The 26,583-nt window shown below is 36.7% G+C and overlaps 1 protein-coding gene across 2 annotated transcripts in view; it reads left to right on the forward strand.

Moving 5' to 3' along the window:
- The first annotated feature begins 5 nt into the window (after positions 1–5).
- Positions 6–26,583, forward strand: part of CNST (consortin, connexin sorting protein) — a 129,843-nt gene continuing 103,265 nt past the window's right edge. The window contains exon 1 of one of the 2 annotated variants that reach the window (XM_059941142.1): positions 6–382. The gene's annotated coding sequence lies outside the window, so the exon portion shown is untranslated. The remainder of the gene's footprint in view (positions 383–26,583) is intronic. The other variant, XM_059941134.1, reaches the window with a different exon arrangement.

The raw sequence follows: 26,583 nt of genomic DNA on the forward strand, positions 1-26,583 counted from the left end.
ACGCCCGAGGACTGTGAGTGGACGGCCGAGGAGAGAGACGGACCATCCAGGCGGTGTCTGAACTCGAACTCTATGGTCGTCCGTCCTCTGCGCCTCCTCTCTAGCCAACCGCGCTCTATGCTCCGCGGTCGCGGGCGGCCGGCCACCAGCCAGCCAGCCGGGAGGGGTGCGCAGAGGGAGGCGGGGCGGGAAGGCGAGAGGTGTCTCCTCCACTCAAGCGGCGGGAGACCCGAGCAAGCTCTGTGACAGCTGGTCGGCCGCCATGTCAGCAAGCGGGGCTGGAAGCGGATCCGGCGCCCGGCGGTAGCCCTCCTTTCGTCTCCGGTTCCCAGGTGAGGAGAGGAAGAGCGGGACGCAGCTGGCCGGCCGGCTCGCGACTAGGGTAAAGCCTTTGGGAACCCCCTCATTGCTCCCCCGGCGCTGTCTTTCTCCGGCAGCGCCGCCTCTGCCCTCTCGGTGCGGTGGAGCCCTGTTCCCTCACCTCCTCCCTTTTTGCGCTCTCCTGTTTCCCTCTCTTCTGTCGCCGCCGTGGCCTCTTCCTGCGCAGCGCGCCCATTTCTCCCTCCCTAGGGCACTCGCGCCAGGAGTCGTCCCTCGCCCGGCTCCCCGCGGAGCCTGCGGCTTCCACGGCGCCTCTGTTCCTTTTTGTCCTGTTGCCCACAGCCGTGTCTCTCCCCCCCTGTGGGTGGTTTTATTTTCCTTCATACCTGTTTTCTTCCCCTCACCAGTTAGGTTGCCAAGAAGCACCTAGTGTCTCCCTTCCGTTCCTCCCTCTGGGCCAATATTTATCTTAGTTTTTATTTTTATTTGCGCGTTTATAAGACTTAAAGTTAAGATAAAAAAATAAGATTGAAAAGTTTAAAATTCCTTCCAGAGCTTGAAAACATTAAGGTCTTAGGATGCTTATTTTGTTGCCTTTGTAAACTTGGTCAAACACATTGTACTGTGGAATACAGTTTAAAAGACCGATTCCAAAGACTCTAAAAATAGGATGCTCTAATGGAAATTTTGGCAGTCTTTTTACCTATTGGACAGTGATAGAAGGCTCAATTCTTTGAGAGCGATTTCAGTATTTAAGGATTATACTCAGAAAGAGCTTTACCCATCACCCTTTCCACCAAGGCAGGAAACTGCAGCCATTCAACTTCCTATTTTAAAATATGTACAGTCCTTTCTGCGTACCTTACTGGGAGCGTAATTGAGCTTGGCATTTTAAACGCACAAGAAAAAGTTTCCTAAGGAATGTATCGCCTAGCAAATAGAAGTCTGAAGATTTATTCGGCTGATGAATATCAAATGGATAAAGAATTGATGGCCAAGTATGGCCTTTTTCGGGTTGTAAATTTGTTAGGACACCGTAGAAAGTGTCTTGTCAACTGTTGTGGAAGCCCTGGGAACCCTTTGGTCTTAATTTTTTTTAGTTCTTTTTTTAATGCAGTTTCCCCATTGACAACTCTAGAAGTTATTCTTGCATCCTCTGAACGCCTGAGAGAGCTCCACACCCCCGATCCTTTTACTGAGCTGTCTCCCCATCTCTCCTTATAAAAATATTTCTGTACATTCAGAAATACACTGGATTTTTTTCCCCAAGACCCCTTGAGGCCTAAATATTTTAAAAATCAAAGCAGAAAGATCTATTACGGTAGAGGAAGAAATGGTTCACTCATAGAACTGTGTTGTTGAATTTCTCACGTTTAAAATATACTTTAAAAAATTGTGGTAAAAAATACCTACCTTAAAATATGCTTTCTTATTTTATAATATTTGTGGACCAAAGGTAACCTGCTCAACCCTAGAGAAATTAATGTCGTTTTTAATTTTGCTTTTGAGTGGTGTTACATTCTTTTGATTTTGGAAAAGAGAATTAGGTTATGGTAATTATTTCCCTTTTTATAGTGTTAATGGTTTGTTTGTGGTTGATGATGATTGAATAATAAAAGAGACAGAGTCTTACACATTTTATTTTTCTGAGGTCCCAGGTGCTAGAAATGACAGAAATATCCATTTCCCTTAAAAATGAACCTTATAATCAGCATTTAGACCTACTTTATTAGAAAAACCTTGTTTGTATATTTCCCATCTTATTTTCTTAAGAGGTGTAGTTTTTGCATCCTGTGCTATTTTTGCCTTTTTGAAGTAATGTAATACCTATTTAGTGGTGTCAGGCAAAGTGATTCTACTATTTTTACACTATTCTTAAGTTATTTTTTTTTATTATCCCAGTGTAATTGACAGAGAAGTCAAAATACTGATTTTTCTTTTGACTTTTATATGGCAGTTGTAATTGGGAAATGCCAAGTGATAGTTTGCTATCAGAATTTAGGCTGTGGGTCTACAGTAGTGCTGTCCAGTAGAAATATAATACAAGCTGTATGAGCAATTTAAAGTTTTCTAGTCACATTAACAAAGTAAAAAAGAAGTAGGTGGAATTAATTTTAACATATTTGATTTGACTTCTATATATATCATTTCAACATGTGATCAGTTTTAAAAGTTAATGATGAGAGGTTTTACATTCTTTCATACTGAATCTGCAAAATCTCATGTGTATTTTACATTTACAGTACATCTGAATTCCAACCAGCTACGTGTCTTAGCTGGTGGCTAAGACCTTATTGGGCAGCACATATCTATAGGATTACTGTGTGATTCTTAAGATACCTTCTTACCCTGAGAGTCTGGGGTAAATTCTGTGGAGTAAATTTAAAAATCTTTTTCCTAAAGTGCTGGGATATTCAAACTGAGAAGATTCTAGCAGGATGAAAGTCCCAAAAAGTCTCTTCCTCTTTGTGTTGACTGTGTTAATACTGAGGAGGATTAACAGGTGCCCTGTGCTTGTTTAGTGAGTGTCGTAAGATGTATAGAGCGCTCAGTCATTTCCTGGTGTGTCACTGTTACAGTTAATTACATCTGCGTGTCAGCAATGTCTCAAGACACTGTATGAGTCTTTGTCTACTATATCTGTTGGTATGAAATAGGGAGAACTTGAAAACATATGGGAAGTTTGAACTTTATGGTGAACGGGTAGAGTACCCACTGTTGGAGGCTTATTTTCTGAGTCGGTTTCAGGTATGGCTAAGAGTTCTGTAAATGCACTTCTATATATGATGTTGTTATTAAAGGAAAGATAAAATCTTTTTAGCAAAAACTAGGAAGGAAGAGGGTATGTTTTTTGGCTCTGAAACACTGGGAGCCTGAGTAATAGCAAAACACACACGTGTGTGGTGGTTTGGTTAAACTGTAAAGGGAATATGGCAGTTTTTTAGAGAACGCTACTGACATACTGACTAGGAATGTGTTTTAAGTTGTGTTTGCAACAGATGTGGTGATTTGCACCATCTCTTGTTCAGAGCTGTTATAACTTAAAGATAACCCTCTTTGAAAGGTAACTGCAGCTCACTGACTTCAGTGGGGATCAATAGGACCCATCATCGTTCTTATCTTGATGTCTGTATTCTGATAAACTTATCTAAATACTATTTTAGCTGTTCTTTTACATTTACATTTAATGTCAAAATTTACTTGAAGGCCTAACTAATATTCAGTATAATTTAATATGAGCAACATGCCTCCTCCACAACTTTTATGGTATGAAGAAATCTTAAATTACCTGATCAGTAACAAACTCCCTCTGTAAAACCTAGTCAGTATAAACCTAGCACAGTGTTGGCAGTGTGTGGAGTGTTAAAGGATCAAAGACAGATTTGGGGAAGGGGATAGTTATTGGATGTTGCTTGTTTCGTGAGAGGTGCATACACATTATGTAGGAAAACAGAGCATTTTCATTTGTCTTTAAATATAGATAGCTATCCATTGACACCATTTTAGTTGGATAAGAGAGGGAATACGTTGTTTTGTTGCTACAAATAAGTCTTAGTAAATTTTTCTTTAGTTATTTAAGGAAGAATAATTGATAGTCTGGCAATTTTCAGTTTTTAAAAAGGCTCGATTTAAGTGGTCTCTACAAGGATTATATTTTTATTGAGAAGTTCTGCACTCAATATGTCTATCTGTCTTGATACAGTTATGAGTGTGTTCTTCTGTTTAGGGCCTTGAAGAGTCACATGAATATAGGCTTTTCCTTATTTATGTATCATTCCTTTGGGGGAAATTATATTTCCTTTTAACCAAGGAATACTTTTTTTTTAATGCATTTGAAGTAACTATTTTGTAATATCCTTTAATAAAAAGTAAAAAAAATCATATCTAAACAATCTTCAAAAAAAAGAAATACAACATTAAAAAGTTCTGAATCTTATAATAGGTTGAGATTTCTTAAATTGTTTTAGTCACAGTTTTCAGATTCTGCTCTTCAACATATTTGGAGATGAAAACTTTTTGCCTTTATATCACCTCCTCCCTTCCATCTCTTAGGACTTCCCCCTTTTTCATCATCATTAGCCATGTGGAAACGAAAAATAGTGTGTGTTTGTCAAAATACTGACAAATCAAGATTATTTTTCCCTTTGACTGTAGGAAGAATTCTGAAGGAGTAAGTGACACATTTAGTCAACTTTATTGACATTTGGGCATTTGATATTTTAATTGACAGTACCTAAGAGATTTTAGTAATTAACAATATTTTATAATTGTTGTACCTATTAAGTTCTCTTCTGAGAATACTAACCTGATTTTCTTGGAAAACTACTACCTGAATAAATAATTACATTTTTTCTATGTTTGCTGCTTTTTGAAAACCCAGTGAATTAGGTGGCTGTGGATTTGTAATTTGAATGAAGGCAAACTAATATTTTGAAGCACCTTTTATATTATAGGTTCTTAAATAAATAATTTCCTTAAAATATGTGAACTTTATAATAAGATAAAGAATGCTGTTGTTCCTGGATATTGGAGAGCATACCACTTGTATTTTTATTTTATGCCTGCATTGTTTTTCTTCTTCACTATTTCTCTCTTCTGCAGGTATTACCGCTGTACAACAAAATCTTAAAAATAATTATTAAATGAACTGAAAAACATTGCTTAAGATTTTTCAACAAGGACTTATTTTTGTGAACATGTGTTTTATTTATTGAAGCCTAGTGGTGTTTTGTTTTGTTTTTTATTTTTCTCCCTTATTAACCACCAAAGATTAGTTTAGATTTTTCTTTTTTCCACTGTGGACATGAAAAAGTTTACTTAAATCAGGTCTCAAAAGGATTCATACCAAGTAACAGACTTGATTTCCTCTCTCATGTTCAACTCAAAAGAGGAGTGGAATTTTGTAGAAACTATACTGATTAGAAAATTATGAAGTTTAGTTTCCTGAAAAAAGGCTTTATATCCATTTGTGATTTCTTAATCCAAATTCAGTCATTAGGCTTTATTTTTTTCAACAATTTACAAAGTAATCACTAGGTTTCTTTTGCTCCAGTAGTTTAAGAAAACAAAGCTGTTGTGGAGTTGTCAGGCCAGTTAGAGTTTATAACTATAGCATTGCATAAGCACTGTAAAGAGCCAAGATTAGAAGCAATGTTATGTGACTTCCTTATTTTAATCATATAATTAAATGTTTTATAAGATGAAATGGTTTGTCATCTTAGTCTTACAGTTGAACTCTAGTTTAAAATTGACCTAATAGGTCTTATGTCCACCAAAGTTCGTATTTTTGCTAGCCAGAGAAAGGTCTATTTCAAATTAACCTAAAGTGTTTAATTCAGGAGGTAACTTTTTATTATATCAGGTACCCTCTTGGTTAATTATAATTTTGTGGATTTTGATGCCTATAGGCTTTTTGTCCTCTTTCAGCTGTATGCCTGGGGAAAACCTAGGGATTCCCTAGTAAACCATGACAGGGCTTTGACCTTTTGAGTATATGGCTTACCTTCCCTGACAGCCTCAAAGAGTATACCTATGTGTGCAGAAAACTTATGAGCAAAAATTCTCCTCCGGGAACACTTATCTATGCTGATGAAACAGATATTCTAAGAATGTCTGTCTTAAAACTACAGTTTCCATGTACTTGTATAATACTTTGTATAAAACTATGTATTTTGTATAGCCTTTGCTGGAGAGTTTCCATTTTGTTACAGTGCTTCAGAGTACGTAAAGAGATATCCAGAATAATATCTCCTATAGCTTATTCTGTCTTACCTCACCTTTTTGTTTTTTCCTAACCTGTCTTCCATGAAAAGTTCAAAAGTCAGAACAGGTCATGGTTTATTATAACCTTGGGGTGGGGGTGGGATAGGAGTGCCACACATTTTACGCCTTTCTTTTTTCCTCTCCTTCTTCTCTATTACAAAAGCAATAGTGCTCCAGAGAGAAAAAAAGGTGGATAAATTTTATTTTTATAAATTTATTTATTTTTTGTTTATTTATTTTTGGCTGCATTGGGTCTTCGTTGCTGCGCACAGGCTTTCTCTAGTTGTGGCGAGCGGAGGCTACTCTTCGTGGCGGTGCGCGGGCTTCTCATTGCGATGGCTTCTCTTGTTGCAGAGCATGGGCTCTAGGCACACGGGCTCAGTAGTTGTGGCTTGCGAGCTCTAGAGTGCAGGCTCAGTAGTTGTGGCGCATGGGCTTAGTTGCTACGTGGCATGTGGGATCTTCCCAGACCAGGGCTCGAACCCGTGTCCCCTGTATTGGTAGGCGGATTCTTAACCAGTGCGCCACCAGGGAAGCCTGATATATTTTAACTTAAGGAAAACATGGTTATTCAAAAATTAGAGTTTTTTCCTATAATGAAAGTTGAACAGAAGCTTTAATTTAGCAGTTAGAATCCATTGATCACTCTCATCTTACTTTTGATGTCTGGTGGATTTGCCAGGAAGAAACTTTGAGTACAAGTGTTACCTATACTGCTCACTGCACAACAGGCCAGTAAATTGGGAGACAAGTTCTTGGGGTAAGGAATAGTGAGTGACTTTATTCAGAAAGCCAGCAGACTGAAACGGTGGTGGACTAGTGTCCCAAAGAACCATCTTCCCCCAGTTAGAATTCAGGCTTCTTTATACTAAAAAGGGTGGGGGTGTGGTTGGTTGCTGCAAACTTCTTGGTGCCAGAGTCCTTTGTTCTTTCAGCTTTCCAGGTAGGTCCAATCACAGTGTTCCTATAAACCTCCAACAAGACAAATGTTATTTTCTGTTCTGCAACTTTTTATCTCTACGTGAATGGAAAAGTGTTTTACCTTTAAAGGTCAGAGTCTTGAGAATGGCCTATCCTGTATATTTTAGGCTATAGACAACATTCTTAACTTGTGGCAAAAACAATAGAATACAAAGGTTAAAGTAGAAGAAACAGATCCAATATGGTGTCAGACTTGTTCTTCCCTATTACACAAGGTAACTTTGAGTGCACTGATACTAGACTGTGCTAGAATATATATATGTGTGTGAGTGTATATATAAATACATATATATATATTTATTTACTTGGCTGCACCATGTGGCTTGTGGGATCTTAGTTCCCCAACCAGGGATTGAACCCAGGCCCTCGGTAGTGGAAGTGCCAAGTCCTAACAACTGGACCGCCAGGGAATTCCCATTAGAATATATTTAATAGTGTCTCTTTTGTCATATGTGTTTTCTTTAGGGAATATTCTCCACTGAAATAAAATATCTTCGGGGGAAAATCGTATTCTATCAACAGTCTTTCAAAGTATTGGAAGGTATCTTCTTCTGGGACAAATTTTTTCTCTCTTGGTTTTTTATTCTTTTCTTAGAATTTCTTACCTAGAATAAACTACCTTACTCTGGAATTTTTTCTTTTCCCAAACCCCCATCAAAATACTTTCTCTTGAATGACTAATTATAAGAAAGCATATTCACTTTTACACCTGTCTCCCTTCCTGCCTTTCTATTAACTTTTGGTATGCTGGAGATATAAATTAGTATGTCACTGTTGTGTCAAACAGCACAGTAAGAAATAATATCGTAAATATTTATTTAGATGTTTTATTATAGGAATAGAAAACAGTATCTACCTATTTGACATGGATAAGATATAATTTTGGGACAATCAGAGTTTTTTTTGTTTTTTTTTTTTTAATTTTATTTATTTATTTTTGGCTGCCTTGGGTCTCTGTTGCTGCGCACGGGCTTTCTCTAGTTGTGGCGAGCGGGGGCTACTCTTCGTTACAGTGCGCGGGCTTCTCATTGCGGTGGCTTCTCTTGTTGCAGAGCACGGGCTCTAGGTGCGCAGGCTTCAGTAGTTGTGACACGCGGGCTCAGTAGTTGTGGCTCGTGGGCTCTAGAGTGCAGGTTCAGTAGTTGTGGCGCACGGGCTTAGTTGCTCTGCGGCATGTGGGATCTTCCCGACCAGGGCTCGAACCCGTGTCCCCTGCATTGGCAGGCGGATTCTTAACCACTGCGCCACCAGGGAAGCCCAACAATCAGAGTTTTTAACGTCAGGCCCAAGAATAGACTTCAAGGGATCTGTGAGCCCCCTGAAATAACATTCATAACTTAGTGGTAGTATATGTGTATTTTTCTGAGGAGGGAATTCTTAGCTTTCATCAGATTTTTCAAAGGTCCATGACCCAGAAAAAGATAAGAACCACAGAATTAATTTGAGCTTGGTTATAAATCTCTAATCCTTATCAGCAGCGATAGTTTTATAAGGATTTCTATATATAAGCATCATTTTTTAGTAATATTTTATTTATGACAAATAATTTAATAGATTATCTTATAGGAAAAGGCATACTGATTCTTTTAAAAAACAAATTCCTCAAATACCTAACCTATTGTTTTGTATACTTTTAGACATTTCTCAAGTATCCTGCAGGTTACTTTGTTTTTTATCATTTGTTTGCCATCTGTGCATTTTACAGAAAGATGATTAATTCTTGTGACTGAATTTTTCCTGGCACTTCAAAGAGTTGTTCATAGAGTAAGGATTAGGATAAAGGAAAGCTGCATTTTGTGAGGATGCCCTACCCAGTGAGAGGAATGAGTCCATAGGTAGGTTGATTATACACACATGCTCCTGATGAAGTGGAAGAGGATAGGAAACGGAAAGATTATCCTTGAACAGCAGATAGAAACATTCTACTACTGAGATAAGAGGGGGAAATACTAGTTACCAACTAACATCTGGTAACCTCTGTTTACATGTGGCCCAGTTGAGACTGCTGAGCTAGGAATACAAAGAGGACTGGGGGCCAGTGGTAAAGGTTTAGTATAGCTTTGGGGGATGTGGTCCTGGGAGCTCTATGAGGAAGGATGTCTGGCCATCATCGAGGCTCCTACCGGAGGTTGGATGGATACTGTTTTTACAGAGTTACCAATCTGCATAGTTGTGATTTTCTTTAGCAACAGATAGCAACTTGGGTATAAGAGCAGAGAAAGTGGTTAGGTTGATCAGGGCTGGGGTTTTATAGGGTGGGTGCAGTAGAAGTATGAGAACTAAGGAGGTAGCTAGAGATGATCCATGAATTCAGTGCTCAATAGGAAAGAAAGTAATGCCAGGAGGAGGCTGACTAATGTAAAAAAGAAAAAAAAAGGCAGGAGTCTGAAGGTTTTTTGTTGTTGTTGTTTTTAAAATAATTTTATTTTGTTTACTTTTTTTTGTTTTTGGCCACGCTGTGCCGCTTGCAGGATCTCAGTTCCCCGACCAGGGATTGAAACCTGGCCATGGCAATGAAAGCCCAGAATCCTAACCATTAGGCCACCGGGGAACTCTTGAGGCTGGAGTTCTCGATGTGGTTGAACTGGGTAATGGTAGCGGGGGTAATGACAGTAGGGGATTGAGAGTTAAAAATAGGAATAGAACCAGATAATGAGATATTGGTAGTGGCATATTGGAGATATTGAGACTTATCTGAAGGAACAGATTGTTTTGATGCTCAGTAAAATCTAAGACCAGGGTGACAGTTGCTAAATTCACCAGACAGTAAGATGTCATTATAGAACTTTGAGACATGGAGAAATATTCATTCCACAAGTCTATCAAGTCACTGTCTTTCTTATGTAAAACACGAAGATAGTGTGTCTTCTTTTGTTTTTTAAAATTTTATTATTTTTTAAAATTAATTTTTACTGGAGTGTAGTTGCTAACAAAGGTAGTGTTTTCTGAACAGTAATCTGCCTCTGGCTTGCATGATGGATTGAAAAGGCTATGTGAGACAAGAGCCTTAATTAAAAGTAAACATATCAGCCTAAACTCATTTTGAAATTTCATAACTTCTGAAAAGATAGAATTAATACATTTTTGCTTTTTGTTCAAAAGAAGAATAGAGAGTAAACTAGAGAGCTCCTGGCTTAGGTTTTATAACTGAAATAGTGTTAAAATTATGTTTGATACCGTATGGGTTATGTTCTTTTTCCTAGTTGAATTCATAGGTTAACTTTAATTTACTGATAATCCATATGAACCTATACATTACAACATCCATATACACTTCAGTGAATAATTTTGAAATATGGTGGTTTGTCAATGACCTTGAAGCTAGCATTAGTTCCTGTTAGTTTATTGGCTAATGTTTGAGCCCATAGGTGATCAGCATTGTACTAAGTACTGTGGGAAATGCAGTAAAAATGAGCCCTTTCATCAAAACATTTGATGAAAAATACAAGTCCCAAATACATATAAGTAGTTTTTTAAGAAAGGGAAGAAAACTTACATGAAAACCTTTTTTGGTTTAGTATAATTTATAATTAATTCACTAAATATTTTGTAGAATTTGTTTCCTCATTTTACCAGAATTTTAAATGCCACCTTTTTGACTTAGGGTTTGGTAAACATATAGGGAAAAGTTATGTAACAATTCAGATGAGTTCATTTCTAAGATCTGTAGCGTTCCACCATAGAGGTTTCTACTTTGTGCCCTTGAGAACTGGCTTTGTAGGAACTTCTGTTTCTGTAGGTTATTGGCAAATATATCCAGTGACTCTTTGATGCTCTAAAATAGTTAGGGTCTTAAGGCAATGGGAATCCTCTGAAATGGTGGATAAACAAACCTTCCAAAAGAAAAACAAAAACAAAACAAAACCCCACACATTTATTGCATGAGATAATACATGTTAAAGTGATGGCCTTTCACAGTGTTAAGCACATAGAGCAGTTAGTAAATTGGTTGTTTTGTTTTTAATTTGCTAACTTTGTGATAACCTTGTATATATTTGGATTATTTTCTTTATAAAGAGGTGAACAATATAGATATATAGATTAACTGTGTAGCATTCTTTGGAGTTTTAAAAAGTATTGTGTCCTTGGTTCAATGCTTTAAAAATTTTTTTGAATAGAAAAATATTGTATGTTTAAATATATGCAAAATGCAGAAAAGTACAAAAAAAATTAACTTGTACTCCCATCAGCCAAGAGCAAGAATTGTGAACATTTCTGTATATTTACTTTCAGTGTCTCTGGAGTGTGTGTAAACATAGTTGAGATCATATTTATGATTTGTTTTAGATTCTATTTCCCTCATTTTATTATAGATTCATAATGTACATATTTTGTGGTGTTGTAATATCTAGGGTATGAGCTAATTTACTTAATCATTCCCCTATTATTGAACATTTAGATTGTTTCCAATTTTTCACTCATTGCCACAATGACCTTGGACAAACTATCTGGCTGCTTAGTTTTCCCATTTGTAAATGGGAGAAACAGTACTTCTTCAAAGGAATTAAAAGGATTAACTGAGGTAATGTGTACAAAATACACAGAACAGTTGCTGGAACAGAATAAGCTTTTAAAATAATGCCTTGCTGTTCATGTTTGTGCATAGAGAATCCTCCCCCTCTCCCTTTTTTCTTTTTTTGCTTGCTATTCAGAATATTTCTTTAGCATAAACCTTCAGAAAGAAACCTAGTAGGTCTTAATTGCTTTAATAGCCTTACTACATATTATGAAATTGTTTTCTGATAAATTGTGCCAATTTATATTCAAATTGAACAGCATGTGACAAGGCATATCTCAGTAGAAGATTAGTAAGGAATAAAGTTAGATGGATTGCTGAGAGATTGTATTAAGGTTTAGGAGTTAGGACTTGAACTGGATTAAGGGCAATGTGAGTTGAAGAGGCAACTTCAGTAGACCTATAGCTATTTCTTATACTTTTCCCATCCAACCAAGCTGTCACACTCATTTTCCTCTAAAAACTCCTTGTCTTTTATCTGTACTGAAGTCTCTATCCTATCCCACCTCTCCTTATTTTCCATCTATCTAATTTTTCTTTCTTAATCTTCTTAATCTTCTTCTCAATCTTTTCTCCTCTGTCTTTTCCTGTCCGGGAGGCCTGCCCAGCTAAAACAACAGAGCAGAGCAGAGCAGGGTCTGTTTTCTGCTGACAGGCTCACTCAAGAAAGAAAGGTGACTGAGACAGTTAAGATCAGGTATTACCAAATTTACCAAACAGATAAATCAGTCTCCCTCCCCAGAGATGAGTGAAGGAGTACATCAGGAACGAGGGAAGTTTCTTCATAACCCTCAATATTTGTAGTAACCTCACCACATTCTTAGTGATTATGTATATTAGCATATATTCAATGCCTTTTAAAAAGTTTTTTCTGAGTATAAAAATAATGCAACTTACAACTCAATAAATAATAACCCAATTAAAAATTGGGCAAAGGATCTAAATAGACATTTCTCCGAAGAGACAAATGGCCAATAAATACATGCCCCCACCCCCCTCTGCCCCCAACATATGCTGCACTGAGCCTGGTGGTATATATTTAGTAGGCTCTCCATAAATGTTAATAAAGGGTGTTACCTTTGCCTTCTGGGAGCCATGGAAACTTGGCCTTGAAAATACAGGCACGGGCCAGAGTGCAAACATTTGGAAGTCTTGTTCTAACCTGGAACAAGTAAAGTAACAGTTTTATGTTAAAAACTTTAAAATATTGATTTTCGGTTCTTGTTTTTTTTTTTGACGGCTTGTGGGATTTTAGTTCCCCAACCAGGGATCGAACCCAGGCCTTTGGCAATGAGAGCGTGGAGTCCTAACCCCTGGACTGCCAGGGAATTCCCTTGATTTTGGTTCTTACCTTTTTAGAAACTATCCTGCCCTCTGTTTTTGATGGGTCATTGCCAAGTTATAGCTTTTTTTGAAGATTGCTAAGGTGGACATCTTCCTTTTAGTAAAGAAAAGAGCATGTACTAAAATGATTCAGGTGCAGATGTTTTTGTGGTTAAAACATCTTCAAAATTGACAATTCTTATGAAATAAAGATTTAAGCAGTACCAACAAATCCTGTTGTACTATTATTATGACTTTGCTGTTCATCCCTCTGCCTTTATAGCCTCTTCCCTCTCCTACTTTTACCTCCTTATTCAAATTCTCTTTCTAGACCTTCTGACCATTCTCTGGGTCTGTTTTTTGTTTGTTTGTTTTGTTTTTTTTTTTAATAAATTTATTTTATTTATTTATTTATTTTTGGCTGTGTTGGGTCTGCGCGTGGGCTTTCTCTAGTTGCGGCGAGTGGGGCCTACTCTTTGTTGCTGTGCGTGGGCTTCTCATTGCGGTGGCTTCTCTTGTTGCAGACAGAGCATGGGCTCTAGGCGAGTGGGCTTCAGTAGTTGTGGCATGTGGGCTCAGTAGTTTTGGCTCTCAGGCTCTAGAGTGCAGGCTCAGTAGTTGTGGCGCACGGGCTTAGTTGCTTCACGGCATGTGACATCTTCCCGGACCAGAGCTCGAACCCATGTCCGCTGCATTGGCGGGCTGATTCTTAACCACTGCACCACCAGTGAAGTCCCTGGGTCTGTTTTTGAACTAACTTTGGGCCCAGGTTACTCTGAAACTCAATAGTCTGGGTGATACCCTGTAATCTATCCGCTATTTTATACCCATCATTCAAATTTTTAAAGTATATCTCCACTTTCACTTGGACCTCTGAGGTTACTCTACTATTATTTTAGTCTTTTACTTTGAAAATTTCAGGAGAGTCGTATTAGTAAAATAATATATTTTCTTAATTTCAGTAAGAATGGTCATAATTCTTATTGGAACCAGTTTTATTCCATTTATTTCATAGATTTCATTTTGTCTTTTAAATGGGCATGGAAATATCTTTTATGTTTTTCTATAGTAGAGAAATCCAGTCTAGAATATGAGAAGGTGAAGCTTTCAGGTAAAATTGTAGTTGAAAAAAAAAAAGGAAAGTCTAGGTTAAAATAAATCTGACCTTGGTCTAGTTCCATTTGTCTCATCTCTATTTTTGAAAGTAACATAAAACAGTTCTGTATGTTCTTGGCATATTTAAATCTTATCCTTTAATTTGCATAGCTTGAGCAGTAAGGATTTATAATTACAGATTTAAAATTTTCTGGATCAGAAAGTAGAGTGTGCCCATTTAATTTAATCTTTGCTTTTTGTACTAATTCATGCTTTTTTCGAATTTGCTGACTTGCCGTTATATTTAATCTTTCAATGACAAAAGTACTCTCTGTTTTGTCGTTTCCCCTCTATTTCTGTTTCCTACCAGATAATATTTGTGGGGTTTTTGTTGTTAAATATATTTTAAACATTATCTTAAGTGATGTAATCATTTTTTCTAAGTCTATTTCCTTAGGTAAGAGGTAGTGAAAAAGAGACGTTAGTGTTTTAGTTCAATTGAACAAGCATTATTTAGCGCCAATTATGTGCCTAGGACCGTGCTGTGGTAAGGGCTGCAAAAGAAGTAACACATACATTCTCTTGCTTCAAGCACTTGAATTCTACTTGGGAAATAATACACATGTATGGAATAGCTTGTGAAAAAGCCTAAAGCAATAAATAAGCAAACTTGGAACAGCATCCACTAGATACTTTAAAAAATACAGTGCTTATTTCATTAAAAAAAAAAAGTCTTTGTGAATGTTTTAGCATAGATTCTGTGTAAGCTATTGTCCCCATCTATGATTGGACTTTTCTAAGGTCAAATAATAAATTTGTATTAAATGTATTGTAAATTGTATTATTACAGTTTCCTTTCCTCCTCCTCCTCCTTATTTGTCCAAACTCTTCATCTTCAACACCTAGCTCAAACTGTACCTTGTGTATGGCCATCAGAGGCAGCATGGACTCTGGAGCCAGTCAACCTAGATTTGAGTCCCAGTTTCGACAGCTGTTTGACGTGATGAGTGCTTAACCTGTCAGTGCCTCAGTTTGCTTACCCATAAAATGGAGGTGCTAATAATATCAAAGCTGCCTAAGAGGATTGTTGTGAGGCTAAATGAGTCAATATGTACAGGGCACAGAGTAAGCACCATATAAATATTTGCTTTTATTCTCATACTTTGTTTTTAATGGTTATTCCTAACAACAAGTGTAATCATTCTATGAAGATGTCTATTTGAACCTAAAGATTTTTTGGAATTTTATATATATATATATTTTTTATGAATTTATTTTTATTTATTTTTTGGCTGCATTGGGTCTTCATTGCTGTGCGCGGGCTTTCTCTAGTAGTGGCGAGTGGGGGCTCCTCTTCATTGTGGTGCATGGGCTCTAGGCGTGCAGGCTTCAGTAGTTGCAGCACACAGGCTCAGTAGTTGTGGCATGTGGGCTCAGTAGTTGCGACGCGTGGGCTCTAGGGCGTGCAGGCTTCAGTAGTTGTGGCTCGCGGGCTCTAGAGTGCAGGCCCAGTAGTTGTGGCACACGGGCTTAGTTGCTCCGCGGCATGTGGGATCTTCCCGGACTAGGGATTGAACCCATGTCTCCTGCATTGGCAGGAGGATTCTTAACCACTGCCCCACCAGAGAAGTCCCAGGAATTTTATATATTCTTAAATTCTGCTCTGTAACATCTGTTTTAACATACAAATAGTTAAATAGTTCCCACCTCAATTTTTGGAGTGAATTGATGTTACCAGAAAATGTTCATTTATCATCCTGTGACTTTGCAGATCCCTGGTCAGCTTTTGCTCTTTCCTTTTTTTCTCTTTACTTTTTCTGTTAAATATTTATTCATTATACCTGGCTGTCTAGGTTATACATGTGTGCTCTCCACTAGCTTATAAATTCTTCTCGAGGCATTCTGTCTTGATAATGATGACAAATGACAAATGTAACAATTATTGAACACTTACTGTCGTGCATCTTGCTATCACTAGAAAATTCATGATTTCATGATTAGTCAATAAAACAAACATTTTAATATTGTGAGTCAAGTATAAAACATGGCTGGAAGTGCCATCCAACATTATTTCTACTCAGTAGTTTGGGTGATATCCTATCCACCCACTATTTTATACCCATTGTTTCTACTCTTAAAAATCTACCAAACACTTAATTGTTCTCAGGGTTTCCAATAACAGACTTATATGCCGAAGGAGAATGTTCATTCAGCAGACAGTCCTTGAGTGACTACTTTACATCTAGCACTAGCCTAGGCACTAGGAAGAAGTTTTTAAAAGTGGCAGTGGGGGGCTTCCCTGGTGGCGCAGTGGTTAAGAATCTGCCTGCTAATGCAGGGGACACGGGTTCGAGCCCTGGTCTGGGAAGATCCCACATGCCGCGGAGCAACTAGGCCCGTGAGCCACAATTGCTGAGCCTGCGCATCTGGAGCCTGTGCTCCGCAACAAGAGAGGCCGCGATAATGAGAGGCCCCCGCAGCGCGATGAAGAGTGGCCCCCACTTGCCGCAACTAGAGAAAGCCCTCGCACAGAAACGAAGACCCAACACAGCAAAAATAAATAAATAAATAAATAAATAATAGTGGCAGTGTATGGTAATTAACAGTGCATACTCAGGCTCACATAGATCTAGGTCAAATCTCAGTTCTGCTTCTCACTTGCTGCATAAGCTTTGAGCAAGTTGCTTATCTTGCTTTCTGTTTCCTCATCTGTAAGATGGGAAAAAAAGAAGGGTTTCCATGAGAACGAAATGAAATAAGATATGTAAAGTGTTAGCATAGTACCTGGCATTCATTAAATGTTCGAAAAATAATCACATATAATCAACAGCTGTTTTAGGAGAACGGGATGGGGGCAGTTGTCCAGTGGGCTTGAATTTTAACTGCCACATTAGCACAGAAAAGGAGGCCTTAAGACTGAACCAAGGAACCTGAACAGGGCATTGGTATTGAGAGCTGCACATACAGCCAGGACCCTGAAGATCTCAGTTCTCCAGTGATGGATTTGGGGGGGAGGGGGTGTCTGCCTAGGAGCAAAGAGTTAAGCAGTTTTTCTGTCTCTGCCTTGACATTCTGTTGAAGAGAGTGACTTCTCTCTGTTTATATTTGTGTTTGTAACCATGAGTCTGTTAACCCAGAGGTTTGGGGTTCATATTAATGCTTTCCTCAGTTGAGAATTAATATAAAAACTGGCCCTGGTTGGTAACATAACCAGGGATACCTGGCAAAGGCAAAAGCAATCTGGACGAAGTGATCCTTAAATCAGCCTGTGCAAGATGCCCACAGATAAAGCCCTTCACTGCAGAGGAGCTCATTATCCAAAATTACAAAATAATCCACTGTGATCAGGAGTCGACAGAAACAAACAATAGATTTAGACTCCTAAGAATGAGCATTTTCTTTATCCTTATAATATAATTATATACTTATAATATTTATCTTTAATAAAATAAATATTAAAGTGGGATAAAAATGGAAAAGGAAAAAGATACTATCAAAAAATTAAAGCTATTTTAAATAGTACTGTATGACTTCTAAACATAAAAATCACAGAAACTGAGCAGACAAATTAAGCAACAAATTGTATACAGTTGAAGAAAGAAGTAGTTATCGGATGTTATCTGTGAAGTTTGATTTGGAACTCAAGCCCTCAATCTCAATACAAAAATATAAAGGGAAGTTATTAAAGAGAAATTAAGTGATGTAGGTCAGATAGTAAGGAAATCTAAAGTACATCTAATAGGAGTCACAGAAGGAAAGAGGAACATGAATGGGGGAAAGACAGTATGTAAAGGTAAACTGATTGTTTACCAGAATTGATGAAACCTGAGTACTTAGATTTGGAAATCACACAGAGTCCTAAGCAGAACAAATTAAATTTCTACTTAGAATACATGGCAAGAAATATTTCTGATTAGGCAGTTGATTTTTTTTAACTGGAGCATAGGATTTCATGACTGTCTTGACTGATGTCCAGGGACTATTTACAAGAGTGTTCTTAATTTGACTTATGGATGGCCTTAGAAGTTTCCCATAAATTAGATCTCATTTCATTCTTACAAGGAAGAAAATAAGTCTCATAGAGTTGAACTAATTTGACTAAAATTACACAGGTGGTAAGTATAGGAGCCCGTTTTTGAACTGAGGAGGGAATGACTCCAAGATCAGAGCTTCCCTTTATCCTGTCTCTGGCCTTCATTCATGTTTTGAAATGGAATGTCTCATACTTAGGAATGATGGGGAATTAGATTCTTTTTTTAAAAATTTATTTATTTTAAAATTTTTGGCTGCGTTGGGTCTTCGTTGCTGTGCGCAGGCTTTCTCTAGTTGTGGCACACGGGCTTGTAGCCAAGCAACAAGTGGCTTCTCTTGTTGCGGAGCATGAGCTCTAGGCGCACAGACTTCAGTAGTTGTGGCATGCAGGCTCAGTAGTTGTGGCTTGCGGGCTCTAGAGCGCAGGCTCAGTAGTTGTGGCACACGGGCTTAGTTGCTCCACGCATGTGGGATCTTCCCAGACCAGGGCTCAAACCCATGTCCCCTGCATTGGCAGGTGGATTCTTAACCACTGTGCCACCAGGGAAGTCCTGGGAATTATATTCTTGAAAATAGTTATAAACTAGTGAATTTCTAAATTTTTTTATTATGATGTAACATTATTAGTTGCCTGTTTTATTGATGTTTTCCTTATATTTTAAAGAAATAACCTGCCATCTTTTGAGGCCTATTTGTAGATTTCATTCTTGATGTGTAAATATGAAGGCTTTGTAGCATTTATAAGCATATTCAGTCAGAAAAGAAATGAATGCATAAAAATACTGAAATTTTCTTTCTTTTGAGTAAACTAAAAATAACACCTAAACATGTTACCATAATCATCTGGACATTATTTTGCCATTTACCAGCATAATTTTTTACTTACCTTAGTTTAAAGGCCAGAGAAAAAGGTAAGAACAGTTGTAAAGTTTTTCTCTGATTTCAAAGGCTAATTCATTGGAGCCCAAAGTACAATTTCTAGACATATTTATTATCTTTCTAAATGGATTCTATTAACTTTTTATAATACTTTGCATACAGTAGAGCTTCAAATACTTGATTGACTCCATGACAAAAGGAGCTTTTTTGATTAGTCACTTTATAAGTATTCCTAATTGAAGTGTTATTTTCTAAAGATTGAACATATTTTATATGGATTTAATTTTGAGAACATTGGTGTCTTTCTGTAGGTTTCTTTATAGCATAAAACAATTAGTTCATAAAACATCCACTTACGTTCTGATGCTTTCTTGAGTAATCTGCCCTCAGGTGGTATTTCTGTCCAGTTTTTTCTTTGTAACTGTATGCTTTTCTTTCTCAACCAATCCCATTCAGGGATACAATAACAGCTACATAGCTATAGCCAAATAAATCTAATTTTAAAGAATTTTAATCATCCTACAACACCTTTACAAATAAATTCCTCTCAGAAAATTCTGTTTCCAGAAAAAGATTTCAGAAAAAATATTAACACAGTGTAACAACTCTCACTATGTAAACTCTTCCTTGCATTATTTTCATATTAAAAAATCTTCACTGGGTCTGGTAGAAATCTGGCAAAGAAAATTAAGCTTTACACAAGTGTTGTGAAGTTTGGTGGGGAATGCATCATTAGAAAAAAAGGCACAAAGAGAGATGCATAAAATGTATAAGGAAAATTGGCAGTATGATGGGGGATATTTTCTGTCTTCTGATTCTGTAGTTTGATGCTGCCTTTCTCACTGTCAAGAAGTTTGCAGCTGTAATAGAATACATTTAAATAACCAAGTAATTTTCAAAGACTCAGAATATATTTTCTGAAAGATTGTGATAGGTGCAGATACAATATGCAGGTACTGACAACATTTATCCATTGTGGTTGTTATCGTTTCCACGGATCAGATTGGTTGAGGAAGAAAAGCATACATTTGTGTTCTACCACTCTGTATATAAATATGTATATGTATGTGTGTATGTGTGTGTTACATATATATGTAACACACACATACACACATACACATACACATATACTGACTTTTGCTGAACCATTTCAGAGTACCTTGCGTACATATCTTTTACTTCTAAATATATCAGGTGAATATGCTAAGAACAGGACATTCTCTCACATAACCACAGTGCAGTTATCAAAATCAAGGAATTTAATGTTAATATAATAGTGTTACCTATTCTGTAGTCCATATTCAAATTTTGACAGTTGTCCTGAGAATACCATTTATAGTTATCTTTTTTATCCCAGTACAAGGTCCAACACAAGATCATACATTGCATTTAGTTGTCATGTTTTCTTAGCCTTCTTTAATTTGGAATATTCCTCAGTCTTTCTTCTTTATTGATGTGATATTTTTGAGGATAGGGCAGTTATTTTGAAGAATGTCCCCCAATGATTAGATTTAGGTTATGGTTCTTTGGCATTAAACACCAAAGAAAGTGTAATCATGTCCTTCTTGTTGAATCACATCAGGAGGCACATGTCAGTTTGTCCCATTTTTGATGATCTTAACTTTAATCGCTTGCTTAAGGTGGAGCCTCTCAGATTAAACTTGACCCCATTAGTTTTGACATCCCTTAACGATTCTTGCTTGAATTCGTTAATTCTATGATGGTTGCAAAGTGGTGATTTTTTTCCATAATGATTATGCTTTCTATGTTTATTAGTTGGTATTCTACTGAAGAAAGAGTTTTGTCTTCTCACCTATTTATTTATTAATTTATGAGAGAATGAACTGATGGCTTCTTTATAAAGTTTTTTTTTTTTAATTTGTATTTTTATTTTTTTCTGTGTTGGGTCTTCATTGCTGTGTGTGGGCTTTTCTCTGGTTGCGGCGAGCAGGGGCTACCCTTCGTTGCAGTGTGTGGGCTTCTCATTGCGTTGGCTTCTCTTGTTGTGGAGCATGGGCTCTAGGCACTCAGGCTTCAGTAGTTGTGGCACACAGGCTCAGTAGTTGTGGCACACAGGCTTAGTTGCTCCATGGCATGTGGGATCTTCCCGGACCAGGGCTCGAGCCCATGTCTCCTGCATTGGCAGGCGAATTCTTAACCACTGCGCCACCAGGGAAGCCCGAACTGATGGATTCTTATTTAATCAGCAGGTTATGATCTATTATCTTGATGCTTAAATTGTTCTCTATTTTGCCATTGGGAGCCCCATCAGGCTATTTCCTTTTTTGTCTTTTTGACATTTCCCCATCTTTATGGCTTTCACTTTCTGGCACCACAAAGTATTACAGATTCATCTTGTGCTTTTCTTTCCTCCCATTCTTGGAATCAGCCGTTTCTCAAAGGATCAGTGATTCCTTTCAATGAAGGATGGTCTTTCAAAAACGAGGTCTCAGTTGAAATTATTGAAGGCCACACATAAAGATAGCTTTTGAATAATTACTGTTACTGACATATACTTAATTTTTTTAGTATCTTAATAGTTGATGATCTTTCGAAGCAAATTGAAACTTATAAAATATAAAATCTATCCACTGAACTTGTCAAGTGAGTAATGTGCACAGATGGTATAGGGACATAGTTGAAAATTATTTCTAACTTTTGCTCTATCCTTAGATATAAATCGAGGCTATCCTTAAATACAAATCAGAGCCAAAAAAGGTAAGGTAATTCTGTGACTTACCAGTAGTAATAATTAAGGAATTTCTTTACCACTTTGCTTAATTTATAAGGTAAAGAATTTTTAATTTAACCAGAACATACCACCCTCTTAAACATTATCTCTGCACAATTTCTCCTATTTGAAAGATGTAGGGTACGGATTTAAAACAGTTTTAAAACCTGGGTTTGAATCGTGACTTAGTTTCTAGCTGTGACCTTGATCAAGTTACTTAAACTTATTTGCCTCTCTTTCTGCATCTGAAAAATGGGAATATTTTTATGCTCTTCACAGAGGAGTTCTGAGCATTAAATGAGCTAATATAAGGTACAGTGCCTAGCATATAAAAGGCAGTGTTAAATGGCAAGCAACTAAAGGTACTAAGTGTGAGATTTTTGTAGCACACTCTTTTCTTTCCTTTTTGTTGAATGCTGTTTTCATATCAAAGTATCTTTCTACTTCATAGTCCATAATACATATATAAATTTATACCCCTTAGAGGTTAGTTGTAGATCTCAACTAACCTGTCAGTTATAAATACTATTTCATACAAGACTGGGGATTTGGGTCTTAGGTGTAAATTACAGTTTAATCTCTTATGTGTTTTTCTCTAACCTTTTGGAAGTTAGAAAATTCTAAACTTACCAACTAATAGAATAATAAAGATAATGATGAGAAAAAACATAATAGTGAAATAGGATAGAGAAAAGGATAATAGGAATAATCAAGAATCACGATGATTTTGTCTTGTTAGAAACTTATTTTTAAACAAGAGGCAGCATGAGTAACATGAATAGATCCAGTTTAGATTTTGTTGGGACAGATCATGGAACAAATTATAAATACTATTTTTGTATTTTGGTAGAACTGTAAAATACCTGTCAGGAGAAAGAGGAGAGAAAAAAGGATATAAAGTGCGAAAGGGCCTTCAGGCAGAAATACTGGGAGGACTAAATTAAAAACAGCAATGCAAGAAAACTGACTTTACTAGGATTTTCCAGAGAAAGCCCTTGTAAAAATAGCATTTCACCTTTTACCAGTTCCTTCAGTTTTCAAGAACTGTTTTTCTGTTGCAGTCCCAAGAGGATATTGTATTTTACAGTTTTACATTTCTCAGAAGCTTTCACAAGATGATATTAATAAATTTGGCCTTTGGTTCTGTTAGATTATAAACTGTTCTTTAATAAACATTTGAAGAAACATTACTGTTACTTAGTTATTACCTGATTCCCTTTAAAACTTTATATTATTTTCCTTCACTTGTGTGAACCAGATAATTTAGGGAGAAAGGAGAAATATTTTGCAGGCAAAAAGTTATGAGATATCTGTTAATATCATAGGCAAAACTATATTTACCTATGATTAACAGTATTACTCCAAAGAAGAACACACCAAGACACATTGTAACCAAAATGACAAAAATTAGAGATAAAGAGAGAATACTAAAAGCAACAAGGGAAGAGCAACAAGTAACATACAAGGGAACTCGCATAAGGCTATCACTTGAGTTTTCAGTAGAAACTGCAGGCCAGTAGGGAGTGGGATGATATATTTGAAGTGATGAAAGGGAAAAAGCTACAACCAAGAATATTCTACCCAGCAAGGCTCTCATTCTGATTGGATGGAGAAATCAAAAGCTTTACAGACAAGCAAAAGCTAAAAGCATTCATCACCACCAAACCAGCTTTATAAGAAATGTTAAAGGAACTTCTCTAGGCAAAAAAGAAAAGGCCACAACTAGAAACAAGAGAGTTGTGGAATGAAAAAGGTCACCAGTAAAGGCAAACATACAGTAAAGGTAGGAAATCATCCATGCACAAAGCTAGTAGGGAGGTTAAAAGACAAAAGTAGTAAAATCATCTGTATCCATAATAAGCAGTTACGGGGTACACAAAACAATTAGATGTAAAATATGATATCAAAAACATTAATCGTGAATGGAGGAGAGTACAAATGCAGGGTATTCAAAATGCATTTGAAATTAAGAGATCAGCAACTTAAAACAATCACGTATGTATATAGACTGCTATACAAAAACTTTATGGTAACTGCAAACGAAAAATCTATAATAGATACACATACAGAAAAGAAAAAGGAATCCAAACATAACACTGCAGGTAATCATTACATCACAAGAGAAGAGAACAAAAGAAGAAAGGGGGAAAAAATAACACATGAAAACAAATCCAAACAATTAACAGAATGGCAATAAGAACATACATATTGATAATTACCTTAAATGTAAACAGACTAAATGCTTGAAACAAAAGACACAGACTGGCCAAATAGATACAAAAACAAGGCCCATATATATGCTGCCTACAAGAGACTCATTTAGATCTAGAGACACATACAGACTGAAAGTGAGGGGATGGAAAAAGATATTCCACATGAATGGAAGTCAAAAGAAAGCCAGAGTAGCAATACCTAATATCAGACAATATAGACTTAAAAATAAAAACTGTTACAAGAGACAAGGAAGGACACTATATAATGATCAAGGGATCACTCCAAGAAGATATAACAATTGTAGATATATATGCACCCAATGTAGGAGCACCTCAATATATAAGTCAAATAATAACAGACATTAAAGGAGAAATCAACAGTACCACAATAATAACAGGGGACTTTAACACCCTCACTTACATGAGTGGACAGATCATCCAAACAGAAAATCAATAAGGAAACACAGGCCTTAAATAACACATTAAAACAAATGGACTTGATTGATATTTCTAGAGCATTACACCCAAAAGACCAGAATAAACATTCCTTTCAGAAACGCATGAAACATTCTCCAGGATAGATCACATGCTGGGCCACAGAACAAGCCTTGGTAAATTTAAGAAAACTGAAATCATATCAAGCCTCTTTTCCAACTACAACACTATGAGACTAGAAATCAACTACGAGAAAAAAACTGCAAAAAACACAAATGCATGGAGGCTAAACAATATGCTACTAAACAACCAATGGATCACTGAAGAAATCCAAGAGGAAATAAAGAAATACCTGGAGACAAATGAAAATGAAAACATGATGATCCAAAACCTATTGGACACAGCCAAAGCACTTCTAAGAGGGAAGTTTATAGTGATACAAGCTTACCTCAGGAAACAAGAAAAATCTCAAATAACCTAACCATACACCTAAAGGAACTAGACAAAGAAGAACAAAACCCAAGGTTAAACGTAGAAGGAAAGAAGTCATAAAGATCAGAACAGAAATAAATGAAAGAGTAAAAACACAATAGAAAAGATCAATGAAACTAAAAGCTGGTTCTTTGAAAGATAAACAATACAACATCTCAATACTGAACCAGGAAGAAGTAGAAAATATGAACAGACCGATTACCAGTACTGAAATTGACTCAGTAATTTTAAAACTCCCAGCAAACAAAAGTCCAGGTGAACTCCTTCACAGGTGAACTCTACCAAACATTTAGAGAAGAGTTAATGCCTATCCTTCTGAAACTTCCAAAAATTTGCAGAGAAACACTTCTGAACTCATGAGTATCACCTGTATCACCCTGATATCAAAAGCAGACAAAGATATCACAAAAAAAAAAGAAAATCACAGGCCAATATCACTGATAAGCATAGATGCAAAATTCCTCAACAAAATACTAGCAAACTGAATCCAACAGTACATTAAAAGGATCATACACCATGATCAAGTGGGATTTATCCCAGGGATGCAAGGATATTTCAGTATCCACAAATCAATGTGATACATCACATTAACAAATTAAAGAATAAAAGCCATTTGTTCATCTCAGTAGATACAAAAAAAACTTTTGATGAAATTCAACATCCATTTATAATAAAAACTCTCCAGAAAGTGGGTATAGAGGGAACATACCTCAACATAATAAAGAGCATGTATGACAAACCCACAGCTAACATCATACTCAATGATAAAAAGCTGAAAGCTTTCCCTCTAAGACCAGGAACAAGACAATGATGCCCACTCTTGCCACTTTTATTCAATATAGTTTTGGAAGTCTGAGCCACAGCAATCAGAGAAGAAAAAGAAATAAAAAGAAGCCAAATTGGAAAGGAAGAAGTAAAACTATCATTGTCTGCAGATGACATGATACAATACATAGAAAATCTTAAATACGCTACCAGAAAAATACTAGAGCTCATCAATGAATTTGGTAAAGTTGCAGGATACAAAGTTAATATACAAAAGTTGGTTGCATTTCTGTACACTAACAAATATCAGAAAGAGAAAGTTAAAAAAAAATCTGGTTTAAAATCACATCCACCCCCCACAAAATACCCAGGAATAAGTTTAACCAAGGAGGTGAAACCTATATGCTGAAAACTATGAAACATTGATGAAAGAAATTGAAGATGATTCAAAGAAAGAGAAAGATAGCACATCCCCATGGATTGGAAGAATTAATACTATTAAAATAGCCATACTACCCAAAGCAATCTACAGATGTAACGTGATCCCTATCAGAATACCCATGATATTTTTCACAGAACTAGAACAAATAATACTAAAATTTATATGGCATCACAAAAGTCCCCCAGAGTTGCCAAAGCAATCCTTAGGGGAAAGAATAAAGCTGGGGGCATAACCCTACCAGACTTCAGACAAAGCTATAGTAAAGTGTGGTACTGGCACAAACACAGACATATAGATCAGTGCAACAGAACAGAGAGCCCAGAAATAAACACACACACCTATGGTCAATTTACGACAAAGGAAGCGAGAATAGACAATGGAGAAAAGGTGGTCTCTTCAGCAAGTGATGTTGGGAAAGCTGAACGGCTACACGTATACCAATGAAATTAAAACACTCCCTCACAGCATATGCAAAAATAATCTCAGAATGGTTGAAAGACCTAAATATAAAACGTGACACCATAAAACTCCTAGAAGAACACATAGGCAAAACATTCTCGGACGTAAATCGTAGCAGTATTTTCTTGACCAGTCT

This window comes from Balaenoptera ricei, chromosome 1 (genome assembly GCF_028023285.1).
Source record: "Balaenoptera ricei isolate mBalRic1 chromosome 1, mBalRic1.hap2, whole genome shotgun sequence".
NCBI lineage: Eukaryota > Metazoa > Chordata > Mammalia > Artiodactyla > Balaenopteridae > Balaenoptera > Balaenoptera ricei.